Below are 14,255 nucleotides of genomic sequence, written 5' to 3' on the forward strand. Positions count from 1 at the left end.
GAATTGTGAAGAACATGAGAGATTGTTTTCACATGTAATTCAATTCAATTCAATTTTATTTGTATACATCACTTTTAACAATGGACATTGTCAAAAAGCAGCTTTACAGAAATAAATACATTCAGGATATACATTTTAAATGTATGAATTTATCCCTAATGAACAAGCCAGGGGTGATGGTGGCAAGGAAGAACTCCCTGAGACTACAGGAGGAAGAAACCTTGAGAGGAACCAGACTCAAAAGGGAACCCATCCTCATCTGGGTGACACCAGATAGTGCAATTATAAATCCCTTCTATAACTGTGTACTACATGGTCAAATAGTGCAATTATGTAACCAGAAAATTCATTACAGTTTTCACATCATAGCATGACTGTTCATATGAATTGTGGTCCAAAGCCATCTTCATGGTTTTTAAGTGGTACCATCCTCAATGATCTCGATGACCTTCAGGCTGTCCATGTGGGTCTATCCTCAGCAGCAGCGAGTGATTTCCAATTGACGAGGACTCCAACCAGAAGTAGGGCATCAGGATGGATCAGGCAGGTCTGGAAATCAGAAGGGGTCACGATCACTGGAATCTCAGGATTAGCATGTGTAGCTCGACAAACAGAGAGAGAGAGAGAGAGAGAAGGACAGATTATTAGGTATGCTTATTGTCCAGTAATGGTTAAGGACAATGTTCTTTGTGTGCAGAGTGCAAGCAGGGACTCTGGCAAGACTAGTTGTTATAGCATAACTAAAAGGGAGAGCCAGAAGCTAACACAGACATGAGGGCACCCTGGGACATAAAGCAGCCAGCTTCTCCACCATCACCAAACCTGAGTGAACGTGTGAGAGTGGGAGAGCGACAGCATCCAAACATCCCAGTTCACCATAACACTCTATGCCCGTGAACCCACCAGATCTGCTCCTTTACCTAAGAAAAAAATATTCACAAAAGGCTAGACTAAACAAATATATCTTCAGCCTAGACTTAAACACTGAGACTGTGTCTGAGTCCTGAACACTAATTGGAAAGCTGTTCCATAACTGTGGGGCTTTGTAAGAGAAAGCTCTACCCCCTGCTGTAGCCTTCACTATTCGAGGTACCAACAAATAGCCTGCACCTTTTGATCGAAGTAGGCATGGCAGATCATAAAAGACCAAAAGTTCTCTCAGGTACTGTGGCGCGAGACCATTCAGTGCTTTATAGGTCAAAAGTAGTATTTTATAATCAGTGCAAAATTTGATTGGGAGCCAATGTAATGTGGATAAGGTAAGGGTGACATGTAGGGGGCAACCAGTACGTTCCATAAATTTCTACTTTCAATTTTTTCATAGATTGCAATTTCACATTAAAGGTGGAAAATGTTCTGACATGATTTATCTTGGTTTCATTTTTTATCATCACAAAAACCTGCTATTTTAACAGGGGTGTGTAGACGTTTTATATCCACCATATGTATTTGATACTTGTGTAAAGAGAGGGGTAGAGCTGTCACCTGGAGTTGGAGTCATCACACAGGGTGCCTGCCAGATTTACCTGGAAAACTCAGGAGAGTTTTTTAGGAGAGTTGCTTGCTTGGAAGCATCTGCCAGAAGTCTCAGTGAGAGACAAATTTAACTCCCACCTTCAAAAGGCTTTCTCCCTTGTACTGAGTGAGGTCAGTACTGAATGGACCATGTTCAAATGCTCATTCGTAGAGACAGCTGCAAGAAGACGTGGCTGAAAGGCTGTCTGTGCCTGTTATGGAGGCAACCCTAGGATGCACTGGTGGAAGCCAGTGGTAAGGGAAGCCAAAAAGTTGAAGAAGGAGGCCTTCTGAGTAATGCTCATGGAAGGCTCTGCTGATTCAGTTGAGAGTCTCAATATAGAGGAGTCAGAAGGGCCTCAGCAAAAGTTGTGGCAAAAACAAAAAGCTCAAGCACAAAAAGAAGGACTATTGAAAAAGATGTTCTAACAAATCATTTGGTAGAAAGGATTTGTCGGGTAGAAAAGACCATGCAGAATCTCTGGGCAAGTGCGGGTTGAGTGTTGACCTCTACTGGCGATATTGTTGATTGATTAAAGGAGCACTTTGAGGAACAATGCGGACATGAGACAAGGAGCTGTATCGGGCAAGTCTGACTGTATGGAGGACGCTGGGCAGACCCAGGACCTGCTGGAGAGATTACATGTCACAATTGGCTTGATAACATCTGGGGATCCCCTAGGTGGAGCTGTGGCAGGGGACAGAGAAGTCAGAGCTTCCCGCTCTGCTACAGCTGCTGCTCCATCAGCCTCATGTTGTGCTTTTGCCCCAAGATGACGTCTTCATTGGGCGACAGTATTTGGCTGCAATGGAAAGCCAGCGCCAGCAGCTTTGAATTGTCAGTGCTCGCTCATTCGCATTCTTGCTTGTGCTTGTTAGTTCGTTCCGTGTTTTTGCTGTGATATTTCTGGTTTTTGTCTGCTGCTGAGCTGTAAATAGTCTCTTTTGCAAATATTCACATATTGTATATATTCACCGGTAGTAGGGGTGCAATTGTCATTTCTGTTGGGTGTGGGTTTTTGGTCTCTGTTTTTGGTGAGGGAGTTAAGGGAAGAGTCTTTTGTTTGTGTTTTTTGTAGGTAAGTTAGATCCCAAAAACAGTGTTTTTTATTTGTTGTTTTGGCCTTGGTCCACCCTGAAGGTTTCCTCAGTTCCTTTGTGGTGTACAGAACCTCACTAAAACGTGTATATCCTGTAAATGTCTCAGTATATCACCTTTATGAGCTTACTCCTGTGTGTGTCATTCCTGGCTTCCCTTAGGGGACCAGATTCTCATTCATCTCCACCTTACATATAACCCCTTGCCTTTACTTACGCTGTGCGACCTAACCCTAGACTGGGTCGTAATAGTTGTTAAACTGTTGACTGAAATATTTTGGGTGTTGAGTCTGCTGAGTTTGGACACCTCCCTCTGCAAACTGGATTCTGGACTTTTTGACTAAAAGACCCCAGTCTGTCACGATTGGCAACTCCACCTCGTTTCGTTTCGACATTTCGTTCTGATGTATACTAGCTATATAGAGGAATGACAATAAAAACACTTGACTTAAACAGCAACAGCTGTCTAATTTCCCTCAGGTTACCTATTGACTATTGGATGAGTAATTAATTAGATTAGATTATTCTGATCCATCCCTGGTGCACATATGAGGACTTAGTTACAGACAGCTGTTTTATCATGTGGGAAAGGATTTATTCTGAATCATTCTGAATACCCCATCCAATTAGTGTGAATGCACAGGAAAGTGGTAGTATAGATTTAGCAGTCAACTTTGGTAGCAGGAAACATTACCATCATGTAATCAATACAGAATGTCAACTTTGCATTTCTTGTTCCAGGATGGAATGAATGGAGGAAGTAAATTGTGAGAAAAGAAGAGCATAACACATTCAGTCCATTGTAGGCTATTTCAGCTACATATTTAGCAGAGAGGTAAAGGGAAAGCTACACCAATGTTTTCTAATATCCCCAGAGCCTTCTTTGTGATTCAAGTACCCTAAAGCAGAATAGTCCTAAATTTGTCATTTTAAACTAATGTACCATAACTGGAATATTAATAAATTAGATATTGTTCAGCTATATTGACTAAAATAATTGCTCTTTAATTGGACACCCGAGCTTATTTGCTTTTGTTTTTTTTTTTAGGTTTTGCCAATTCTGGGGGGGTTGTTTATTCAAGGCTGTAATAATAATGCTCTCCATGATGAGTCTGTTTCTCTGCTTGGTTTTCAGATGTCACTGAAATGTCACTTAACACAAGTAGGTAGACCTAAATGGTAACAGTTCATTAAGCACTATATGGCCAAAAGTTTCTCGCCTGCACAGAGCTCTTACTTCAACCCCACTTTTGGGATGAGCTGGAACCCTGACTGCACCCCAGCCCTCCTTGCTCAACATCAGTGCCTGACCTCACTAATGTTCTTGTGGCTGAATGGGCGAATCCCCACAGCCACGCTCCAAAATCTGTTGGATTTCCCAGATTGAGTGGAGGTTATTATAACAGCAAAGGGGGAATAAATCTGGAATGAGATGTTCAAAAAGCACATATGGGTGTGGTGGTCAAGTGTCCATAAACCTTTGGCAATATAGTGTAGTTTTCCAACTCAGAGTACTTCAGAATTATATCAGTGATTTGGTTTCAAACAAAGGGCTGAGGACACATCCATTAGATGTTTCTGTGTTGCAGTGTATCCGGAGTGTCCCGGTAACACTGGGCATAAGGCAGGAGAATTCACTCTGGATGGTACCCCAGTCCATTGCAGGGCACACACTGCATGCACACATACATTTTACACAGTTGGTTTTAGTTTAAAAATATGTTAACCTGTGTCTATCAGTGAATCTGAGATGTGAATCAAGAAGTGGGAAAGATCTTACATAATAATAATAATAATAATAATAATAATAATAATGCATTCTATTTATACAGCATATTTCTAACGCTCAAGATCACTGTATACACATAGGAACAAGATAGGGAAACATTTTGGGAGAAAACGTATGTTTTAAATTGACTCTTAAAATTGGAGAAGAAAATGCAGTCATGAAGTCCTGGGGGATGGTATTAAAGGATCTGCCCCCCTACTGATATCAGTCTGATCTTAGGTACCATCAGTAGACCGGTTAAAAAGTTAGGTTACAGGGTACAAAAAACAATTCTTAAAAAAGAATAAACTAATCCAGTAACAGAGACAGATTAGATAATACAATAGATAAGTTTTACTGAGGTTATTTTAGTACATCCAGACATATGGAAAAAAACAGTACCAGATTTTATGATAAGAACACAAAGTTAAAAAAAAGAGCAATGCAGTGTGGGTTTTACCTTCTTGCATTTCTTTGCCATTGCTGTTGCCTCTTCAGCACATACATGTACTATTTCTAACTGATCTCAGTTCTTTTGAAAAAGCTATTAATAACATAAAAGATGTCCACACCAATAATCATCAGTGTAGGTTTTTTGCAAAACAAAATATGCTCACTGATGTCACACTGTTCTTTGTAAATCATAAAAGTAATTAGCTGTACCTCCATGCTGATATATGTTGATTTGTCCATCTGCAATGCTTGTTTCAATTTACTGTTTTAATGTATTCATTACCTGGTCAGCAATATTAATTGACATATTATTGATCTGATGGCAGACTGTATTGTTTGATAATGGAACTGTTTTGAATGCTCATGGTCTCTGCAAGTAAGCTCTTTCATAGGAGAATGGGGCTTCTTTGACATAGCCATAAGTAGTAAAATGGCTTACAGATGCTCTAGTGCTTTAGCTGACATGCTTGTGGAGTTCTGAAGTTTGCTCTGACTTGATCTGAATTCAGATCATTTTCACTGGGAAAATGCTTCAGACATGGAAGGGTGTTTCATGCTTAGCCAGCTGTATGTAGCCTGGCATCATAGAGCTGTTGGTCATGTTGCATGTTGCTCTACAGGCTTTTATTAAACACAACTTTCTCAACATTGTATTAAAATTAACTAATATAATTTACAAATGGATAGAATTTGTAAATCCTTCTTGTTGAATGATTCTTAAAATATGCTGTTCAGAAACCTAGGATGTAAAGATAACCCCAAATAGAATTATCATCATCTGGAAGAAAAGGGTTTTAGAAGAAGTTGAGGGATGGTTTTGGCTGTGACATAACTCTCCTCATACAGCCGAGAATGTATGTTTCTAATTTGTAAGTCTTCCCTATCTTTTTTTTTTCTCTTTGAGTTTGCTTCCTTCTCTTTCCCTCCGGAGAAAGTGGGAGGTGCAGAAGAATTCTATGGCAAGTTTCCAAGTAGTATGTGAATGTGTCCTGTCGAGAATTGGAGTCTGTGCCACTTCTCTTTTGGAGAACAGAACTGGGTGTCATGCACTGGTGTCTCTCAGTAACTTCTTAGGACCCAGCCTAATTATCACTGATTTGGAGTTAATAATCCATCAAGCTCACTGATGGGACATAGCAGGAAGATAATATTCTAGAGTGACTTGCAGATTTTGAAAATCCTCTGCCGAATACACCATTTATCCCTCAGGGTAAGTAAAAAATGACAGCATGTAGCAAATAAGGCTTGGTTCACTGGAGCAAGTGAATCAAATTGAAGACATATGGGTAATCAAATGAGTGTTTGATAAATTCTGTGCATACAGTTTGTGTGCAAGTTCATTTTTCCAAACTTTTTTTTTTAACGTTGTGTGTTCATTTGTATTCATAAAGGCGAAACGTGTTTTTCTTATTTCACAATGCATGTAAATGTCTATATATCAAACGTTTGTTGTGCTTTGTTGTAATAAATTATTGTTCACTGCAAGTCTTAAAACTGCAAAAATAAATAAATAAATAAATAAAAGTGAGCATGAACCTGTTAAAAAGAAGTCTATTTCTGTGTGCAGAATGAAGCAGTGCAGAGTAGGGTGAGATAAATGCTGAAGAATAAAAGCACACTATGTACTTATTGTCCAGGGCTGAGACTATTTTCTTGCAGCAGTTAGTGCAACATTTTGTGTGAAATAAATAAAAATGGCTTTATATTTGTGCCTGAATTATTATTATTGCAAGACCAAGCTCAGTGTTAAACTAAACCATCGACATCTGGCGTGATTTAGGTGCTACAAGTAGAGGAAAATCTTTGGTTTTCTGATGCACTACATAATGCGTAGCACTACGTATGCTGGTTAAATAATCCTCTGGGCAGTAAAGAGAGTGCCATGAGATATTTTTTCCATAGCCTCAGCCAGATGATCAAGGAAACCTGGGAAAGTTAAGAGGGAAGCAAAAAAGCCTAGATAAATAGAAACAGATGTTGGAGTATCTCTCCTCCACTCTATACACAATTTTTCTGAAGAAGTATTGGAATCCATGATCACATTTTATGCACACAAGACAATTTATTTACTAGTTGCTTTCTTTACTACTGCTAATCATTAACATGTTTCAGAGATATGAATATCATTCAAATTTAGATTATGGATCTTTATGTTAATGCAGCCTGCCTGGTGTTATAAGACTTTATTCATCCTCAAGGGAAATTTCTTGCCAACAGTTGCTCTATTACAGTGCACAGAAACAGAAGTAACAGTTTTTAACAGTTTTTAACATTTTTCCTGCATTAAACAGACTATATTGAAATTAAAAGTAAATAAAGTAACAATTTAAAAAAATTAAATACTCTTTACTCAGTCACCAACTTTTGGTTAGTGCTCATTTTCAAAATTTGGTTTATTTTTAGAAACAAACCCTGATTAATATTTGTACTGGACTTGTGATAGCTCCTTCGTCTTCGGATGCTGTTCGTGTAGGTATGTTCTCTAACAAACTCTGGGTTCTTCCAGAAACAGGTATTTTTATTGAGATCACATCATGCACAAACACACTGTTTCTGGTTGTATTAGTGTCAGATTGAACCTGAATTTGTCAAATTAGAAAAATTTGCAAATACATTACATTATATTACTTACATTACATTAATCATTTACATAGATTTTATTTCCTACAATTTAGTAACTCCCAAAATTTCTGGTCTCCAGACAAATTTCCCTACCACTTGGGGGTGCTATGAGTTCCACCAGTGATATGCCTAATGCATTTTGATGATTGCTGTTCTAAGGAATTAGATTAACGAATAAACATATATTGACACAACTTTACATCCAAAAAACTTTAGCCAGTTACTGTAGGTTACACTGAAAAACATTAATCCAATAAATATAACAAACCAAATTGATTAAACTTGATTTTTGCTTTAGGGTCTGTACTAAATTAATTCATGTAAATATGTGGCCAAAACCCAAAGTGTATATTTTGCTTACTTTACTGGGTTAAATTTAATATTATTTTGCAGTTGCCTACAAAACTAGAAAAAAAGAAGCAATGTTTACTTGAACCGATTAGACACTAATGTGGGGGCATGTTTTTTTAAAATCTTGATTTGCCTATGCGTTTCCAGAAATACATTTAATTTTGAATGTTATGGATGGGTTTTAAGATTTCTTTTCAGTATTGAATGTTTTCAATATTTCTTGATTTGTGTTGGCTTTAAGGCTTAAGACTATTGTATTATGAAATGTTTTCTTGATTCAACCGCTTTGTGTTACTCAGTCAGGTGTATGGTTTGTGTGTGTACACGCAAGTAAGCTACGTAGTCATCTTGGGTTCTGCCAGTTTGGTCTTTTTGAAGGCTGATGTAAATGCATGTACCCATTGGAGTTCTGCTTCTGGCTGGAACTATGTAAAGTGTTTGTGGCCATTACGTACTAATGATGTAACCCCCAGCGGTGGTGGTCTATGACCTTATAAAACAGAGACTCCTTTATTATAAATTCCAGTTTTATGGACATAATCCAATTATACAAATATTATTATTTACATGTGTACAATAATAATTGGTAGCCACAGAACATTTTATGTTTGAACTTTCCACGGACAGAACACATTAGGTTCAAGTAACATTATTTATAGACTTTTGAATATGCTTTTGAATTATTGAAATTTGGATCAAAGGTGCAATAGTCCATTTTCTTTTTATTACTTATTGGTACAAATAACCTATAAAATATGTAGACCATGATACCAAAAATAAATATTATTAATTGTATTAAAAGTGTGTTATGTGGCTGAGAAAACCTGTTCAGAAAGTGCTTGTTTGTGTTTACATGCGCCTCTTTTTATAGACACTCCCCAATGCCGCTTTACTCCCTATCTCAATCTGATTGGGAAGTAAAAACATGGCTGAAACTTGTAATCATCCAGCGCAGCCAGATATGTCTACTGTGAAAAAAAAAATGCTGTGCTTTTTTATTACTTGTGATGGTGATGAAGCTAGATTTGGAATTAGTGTTGTTGCTCCTGAACAAGTATAAAGTGTAAAAAGCTTTGAATTGTTTAAATATAATGAATTAAGTAAATACATTTTTATTAGAGTGCCAGTTAAGGCAATGCTTTGGATGAACCACCTTCCTAGAACTGTATGTAATGCTAACTCCTGTGCTGCCGAAAAACAGGATAGGGAAGGCACTCTTGATCATTCTTATAAATCAGTGTATTTATATTTGTAAAAAAAAAAGTTTTGATATTGTTATGACTTTATAGTTTTCAAGCAGTTTAATGGCCAAGTGGGCAAAAAGCAAGGCTAAAGTGCTAACAACATCACCTGCCACTATAACAAGAATTATAGCATGTAACATGATTAGACTCTGGTATAATTTTCTGTGGATAAGTGAAATGTAATAGTCATAAATCACCAAATGCAATAAATCAACACCTGCCAAGATGTTAAGGTAAGACACCTTTACTGTCACTATCACTCGTAGATATAAAATAAAATATATAAATAAAAATGTATACAAATGCAGGTAGAAATAAAAAAACTTAGCTCTTGCTTATCTAAGAGCTCAGTTTCTGAAAGCCACCCTGATATAACCTTGCTGTTCACTGCTTTAAAACTGGTGAAATTGTTGTTTTAGCTGTGAAAGAGGACTGCAGATATCAACTCTTTAAATTTTTGCCTCATGACACCATGTCAGTTGGGTCTCCTATTAGCAGTGTTAGCCTAATGCTAGCTAGGTATTTATCTGCTCATGAGCTATTAGTTTCCCTATTTAGGTGCAACAGATATAAGGTACTTTTATCACCTATATTAAAATAATAAAGTAATGCCCTTAATAAATAAACAGCCTACCGCATTGCTGGAAAGTGAGATCATGGAGGCCTTACTGATGATAACTCTGGTTAGCATGCTCTGGTTGAATTCTATGGAGCATGGTAGATCCTGTGGGCAGAGCTTTGGTACATGGGTGGGAAAGGGGGACAGACTCAAGGAGTAAAAATGTAATTCAAAACTCTACCTGATTAACCATTAAAGAGCTAATGTTGAACAATTTTGATTGTAATCATGCCCAGTTCCCCTTTAAACCCATTCAAATTAAGTGACCTGCCAAGCTGGTTAATAACAATGGGAATAATAAATATAATAACTTTATACACTTATGTGTTGTGATTTCCATCACTGTAACAAAATAGAAAAAAATCATGGACCCCCGAGTATGCTTCATGAACCACTTTGAGAACCATAAAATACCATCATCAGTGGCCACCAATCCCTTCTTGCCATTTTTCTACCAGTTCTTATAAAATCAAGAGCAGTGCATGTATACAACATTTCATGAGGATGAAACAGCAATGGAGAAGCACTGGACTTCTAGTCTGTTTGTAGGCCAAGGTGATGACTGCCCATCCAGTGGCCCAAAACTGTACCACTTTGACAGGGAAGCACTCTGTGGAGGTTTGCAGGTATGAGATACATAACGTTAGACAAGAACCCTGGGTTTGCTCACAAGGTCTCCCTGGAACCGTCCAGTCATCAGCACATGCAGAGCGAGCTTATTGCTAAGGCATGTAGTTAGACATTAGACAGGAACCCTGGGCTTGCTCACAGGGTCTCTCTGGAACCATCCAGTCATCAGCACATGCAGAGAGAGCTTATTGCTAAGGCATGCAGTTCTCCAATTCCTTTGCTAAGGTAATCATCAGGATACTTCCATGCCCTTATTCTAGCACACCTGAACTTCTATAACATGGCCATCAGTCTGCCCTGCATATGAAGGGGACAAACCCATGAGTGCAGATAGCCTCAGTGGGGGTACCACACCTTGCTGCTTGTCAGTGACAATGGGTCTGCCTGGGGAAAGATTTCCAGGGTGTTCCCACCACTATTGAGAGCAGTAGTGGAAACCAGGGTCTTGTTGGCCTCACGTAGGCCACAGAGGTTCAGATGCCATAAGCTGTGTGGTGTGAGCAGAGTCAGTGAAAGATGTGGGAAGACATAGAGTAGGATCAGTGGGCTGTTGGCTCCACTAGAGAGAACCCTATTCAACAGTGTATTAACTCACCATTGGCAAAAATGTTTGTCTGTGCATGGCCGACCCTGCTGCACCACCCCATCACTCTCATGTATCGCTCTCATGTACCAACCCATCACTCTCCTGGGGATATTCACTGCCTCATCAGCCAGGCTGCTGCACCATTTTGCTGACCACTTAGTTAAAACACTCTCTGTAAGGCTAACTTTTGGTGAGCCACTTGCAGTGTGAGGTGGACAATGTTCTGTAAATTTGTGCCCTCTGATTGATATGCTATCACAGTGTTGTGAGTATGGAACATGATGTGACACTGTCACAAAAAGAGGTAGGAAGAACTTGAGAACAGGTTGATATGCAGAGTAAAGAGTTCCTTAATCACAACATCCCCTAAAGGGGTTACTGTTGCAGCTGTTGTTAACAGTCCAAGCTTGCCAGCATGAGCTGGAGCTGACCATAGCAGCCCGGTAAGGTATAATTATGTCTGGAATTTAGCTTCACTGTGATGAATTGTATGGTCTCATTCAGTACTTGGGATTTTCCCATTCACTATGACACTTCAGTGCCGAGGGGGCTGACAAATTGCTAGTATTTGTCCCTAGCTTCTAGTGAGCCTAGACATTGGCTGCACAAGTGCAAATCCTATAGCATGGCTTGTAATGACACCATTCGAGCCTAAGCTGTTTATATAGTGCAACCAGCTTGTGGTTTGCACAAAAAGCATGCATAATGCTGGGAAACACTGCACTACAATGGAGTCACAAGCCTGCTAGTCCTCCGATGACAGGTGATGTGAAAGCTGAGTAACTGTGTAGGATGAAGAATTGTTTTCTGCTACACTGAGCACTCTGTCTGAGTGTGAGTCTGAGTCAACAGTGTGATGCAAAGCTGATGCACATCTCTGGCTTCCATAGAGCTCAAACATTAAAATCCTGCATTAGCATGTGTTACTTTCCTTTTGAAGCTGAGATTGTCAACATAGTGGGAATTGCCAATTCCAAAATTCACTTATAAAAGTGGGACAACCCTCCCAGAAATACCATGAAGAAGACAGATTAGCATTCTATCTGGTAGCCTAGCTATGAACTGGATGAAGGAAAGACAGAGAATGAACCCCAAAACTACCGATATCAGTCTGCTGTTGATCCCATGATGAAGTAGGTTGGCTCCAAGTGGCCGCTAACCAGAAGACTTGCGGCTTGCAGACGTTATTGAGAGCGGACGCCAAGGGCAACCTCACCTGGCAAGGATATGGGAAAATGGAGGATAATCCACTCTGGCCTCTAAATGCATACACTAAATGGCCAAAAGTCTGTGGACACCTGACCATCACACATCATATGTGTGTTTTCAACATCACATTCAAGATTTAGTCCCCACTATTCTGTTATAATAACCTCATACCTTCTGGGAAGGCTTTCTACTAGATTTTGGAACATGGCTGTGGAGATTTGTCATTCACCAGAAGAGCATTAGTTAGGTAGGGCACTGATGTCCGGTAAGGGGGCCTAGCATGCAGTCGGCAATCCAGTTCATGCCAAAGGTGTTCAATGGGGTTGAGGCTCTGTGCAGGTCTCTCGAGTTCTTCCGCTCCAACATGGGCAAACCATGTCTTCAAGGGCCTTGCTTTATGCACAGGGGCATTGTCATGCTGGGATAGGTTTGGGGCCCTTAGTTCTAGTGCAGGGAAATCTTAATTTTCCAGCATTAAGACAGGGGAGGGTCCACATATAGGAGTGATGGTCATGTGTCCACAAACGTTGGCCATATAGTGTATTAATACCGACTTCTTTCAAGACAACAAGGGTTATTCCCATCCTGAAGAAACCCACTCTAAATATACCAGACCTTGTAGCTCAGTCATCAGTCATCATCCTCCTCGACCTTTCAGCAGCTTTTGACACAGTCACCCACAAGAATCTCTTGTCTCTCCTCACGAGTCTTGGAATTTGTGGCACAGCATACACAATGGTTTGCTTCCTACCTGGAAGGTCTGTCATATCAGGTGACATGGAGGGGATCCACATCTGCTCCATGCAGACTCTCCACTAGTGTCCCACAAGGCTCAGTACTTGGTCCTCTTCTGTTCTCCCTCTGTACTCGATGTCTTGGTGAGGTCCTATCCTCACATGGGTTTTCATACAACTGCTATGCAAATGACACTCAACTCATCCTCTCCTTCCCTCCCTCAGACATTTATGTTTCCCCTCAGATTTCGGCATGTCTGGCAGACATCTCATAAGGGATGGCAGCTCATCAACTGAAACTTAATCCCAGCAAAACTGAACTGCTGTTTATCCCAGGTGATTCATCCCCTTGATCTTGTGATCTCCCTGGACAGCTCTCTGATCTCATTTTCGGTCACTGCACACAACCTTTGGGTAACCATGGACAATCAGCTGTCCTTTTCCTCTCACATAGCTCATCTGACACACTCATGTCGATTTCTCATTTACAACATCAGAAGGATTTGTCCATTTCTATCCACCTAGGCCACTCAAGTGCTTGTTCAGTCCCTTGTCATTTCGAGATTGGAGTACTGCAACTTGCTCCTGGCAGGTCTGCCTCTGAGCACCATTTGAAGCACTTACCTCAAAGCACATATCACACCCCACACTGCACCATGCTCCCTCCGATCCTCTAGCACTGCTTGACTGGTCCCACCATCTCTCAGGGTACAAAGAAGGCATGCATCAAGACTCTTCTCTATTCTGGCACCTAAGCAGTGGAATGAACTTCCCCTAGATGTCTGAACAGCTGAGTCACTGGCAGTCTTCAAACGATGTCTAAAGACCTATCTCTTCTGGAAGTGCTTAAATCGGCACTTTTAAAAAGTGTGTTGTCTGTTTGCTCTTCTTACTATATTGCCTCCCCCAACAAAGTTTTTGATTGATGAAATTCTTAGTCAATGGCCTAGTGAACCAGTATCAGAATGTATTTATTGATAGAGACTTCAGAGCACTTCTGTAAGTTGCTCTGGATATGATGTATGAAATCCGATCACAAGTGGTCACTGGAGACACGTTCATAATGCCAGGCGTGAATGGCTATACATCTCAGCTGAGATTTGATCACTCAGGATGCATGTTAATGCCAGGTGTGAATGGGGCCTTACCCTAACCCTAACCCGAAGACTGCATACCAGTTTCAATTGCCAGCAAGTTACTACACCAGGCCACTTCATCCCCAGGGGAGAAGAGTTATAAAAAAAGATAAAAGGTGTAACTTCAGGAAAACTTGGACAATAGGACAGAAAGTATATGAAAGGATTGGGTATGATACTATCAAAGGTAATTTCATTACCTTTGTAGACTCACTACAAGGATTGTGCACATTGAGTATTAACAATTTCTCTGAGATCTCTGGACAAGCACACTCTACACCAACAGTGTC

General features: G+C 39.9%; 1 protein-coding gene across 2 annotated transcripts in view; it reads left to right on the top strand.

Moving 5' to 3' along the window:
* Positions 1-5,807: 5,807 nt before the first annotated feature.
* The window catches only part of LOC117597348 (collagen alpha-3(VI) chain), a 37,675-nt gene continuing 29,227 nt past the window's right edge, over positions 5,808-14,255 (top strand). Inside the window, exon 1 of one of the 2 annotated variants that reach the window (XM_053233870.1) lies at positions 5,808-6,044. The gene's annotated coding sequence lies outside the window, so the exon portion shown is untranslated. The remainder of the gene's footprint in view (positions 6,045-14,255) is intronic. The other variant, XM_053233871.1, reaches the window with a different exon arrangement.

The sequence above is a fragment of the Pangasianodon hypophthalmus genome, chromosome 5 (genome assembly GCF_027358585.1).
Source record: "Pangasianodon hypophthalmus isolate fPanHyp1 chromosome 5, fPanHyp1.pri, whole genome shotgun sequence".
Taxonomy (NCBI): Eukaryota; Metazoa; Chordata; class Actinopteri; order Siluriformes; family Pangasiidae; genus Pangasianodon; species Pangasianodon hypophthalmus.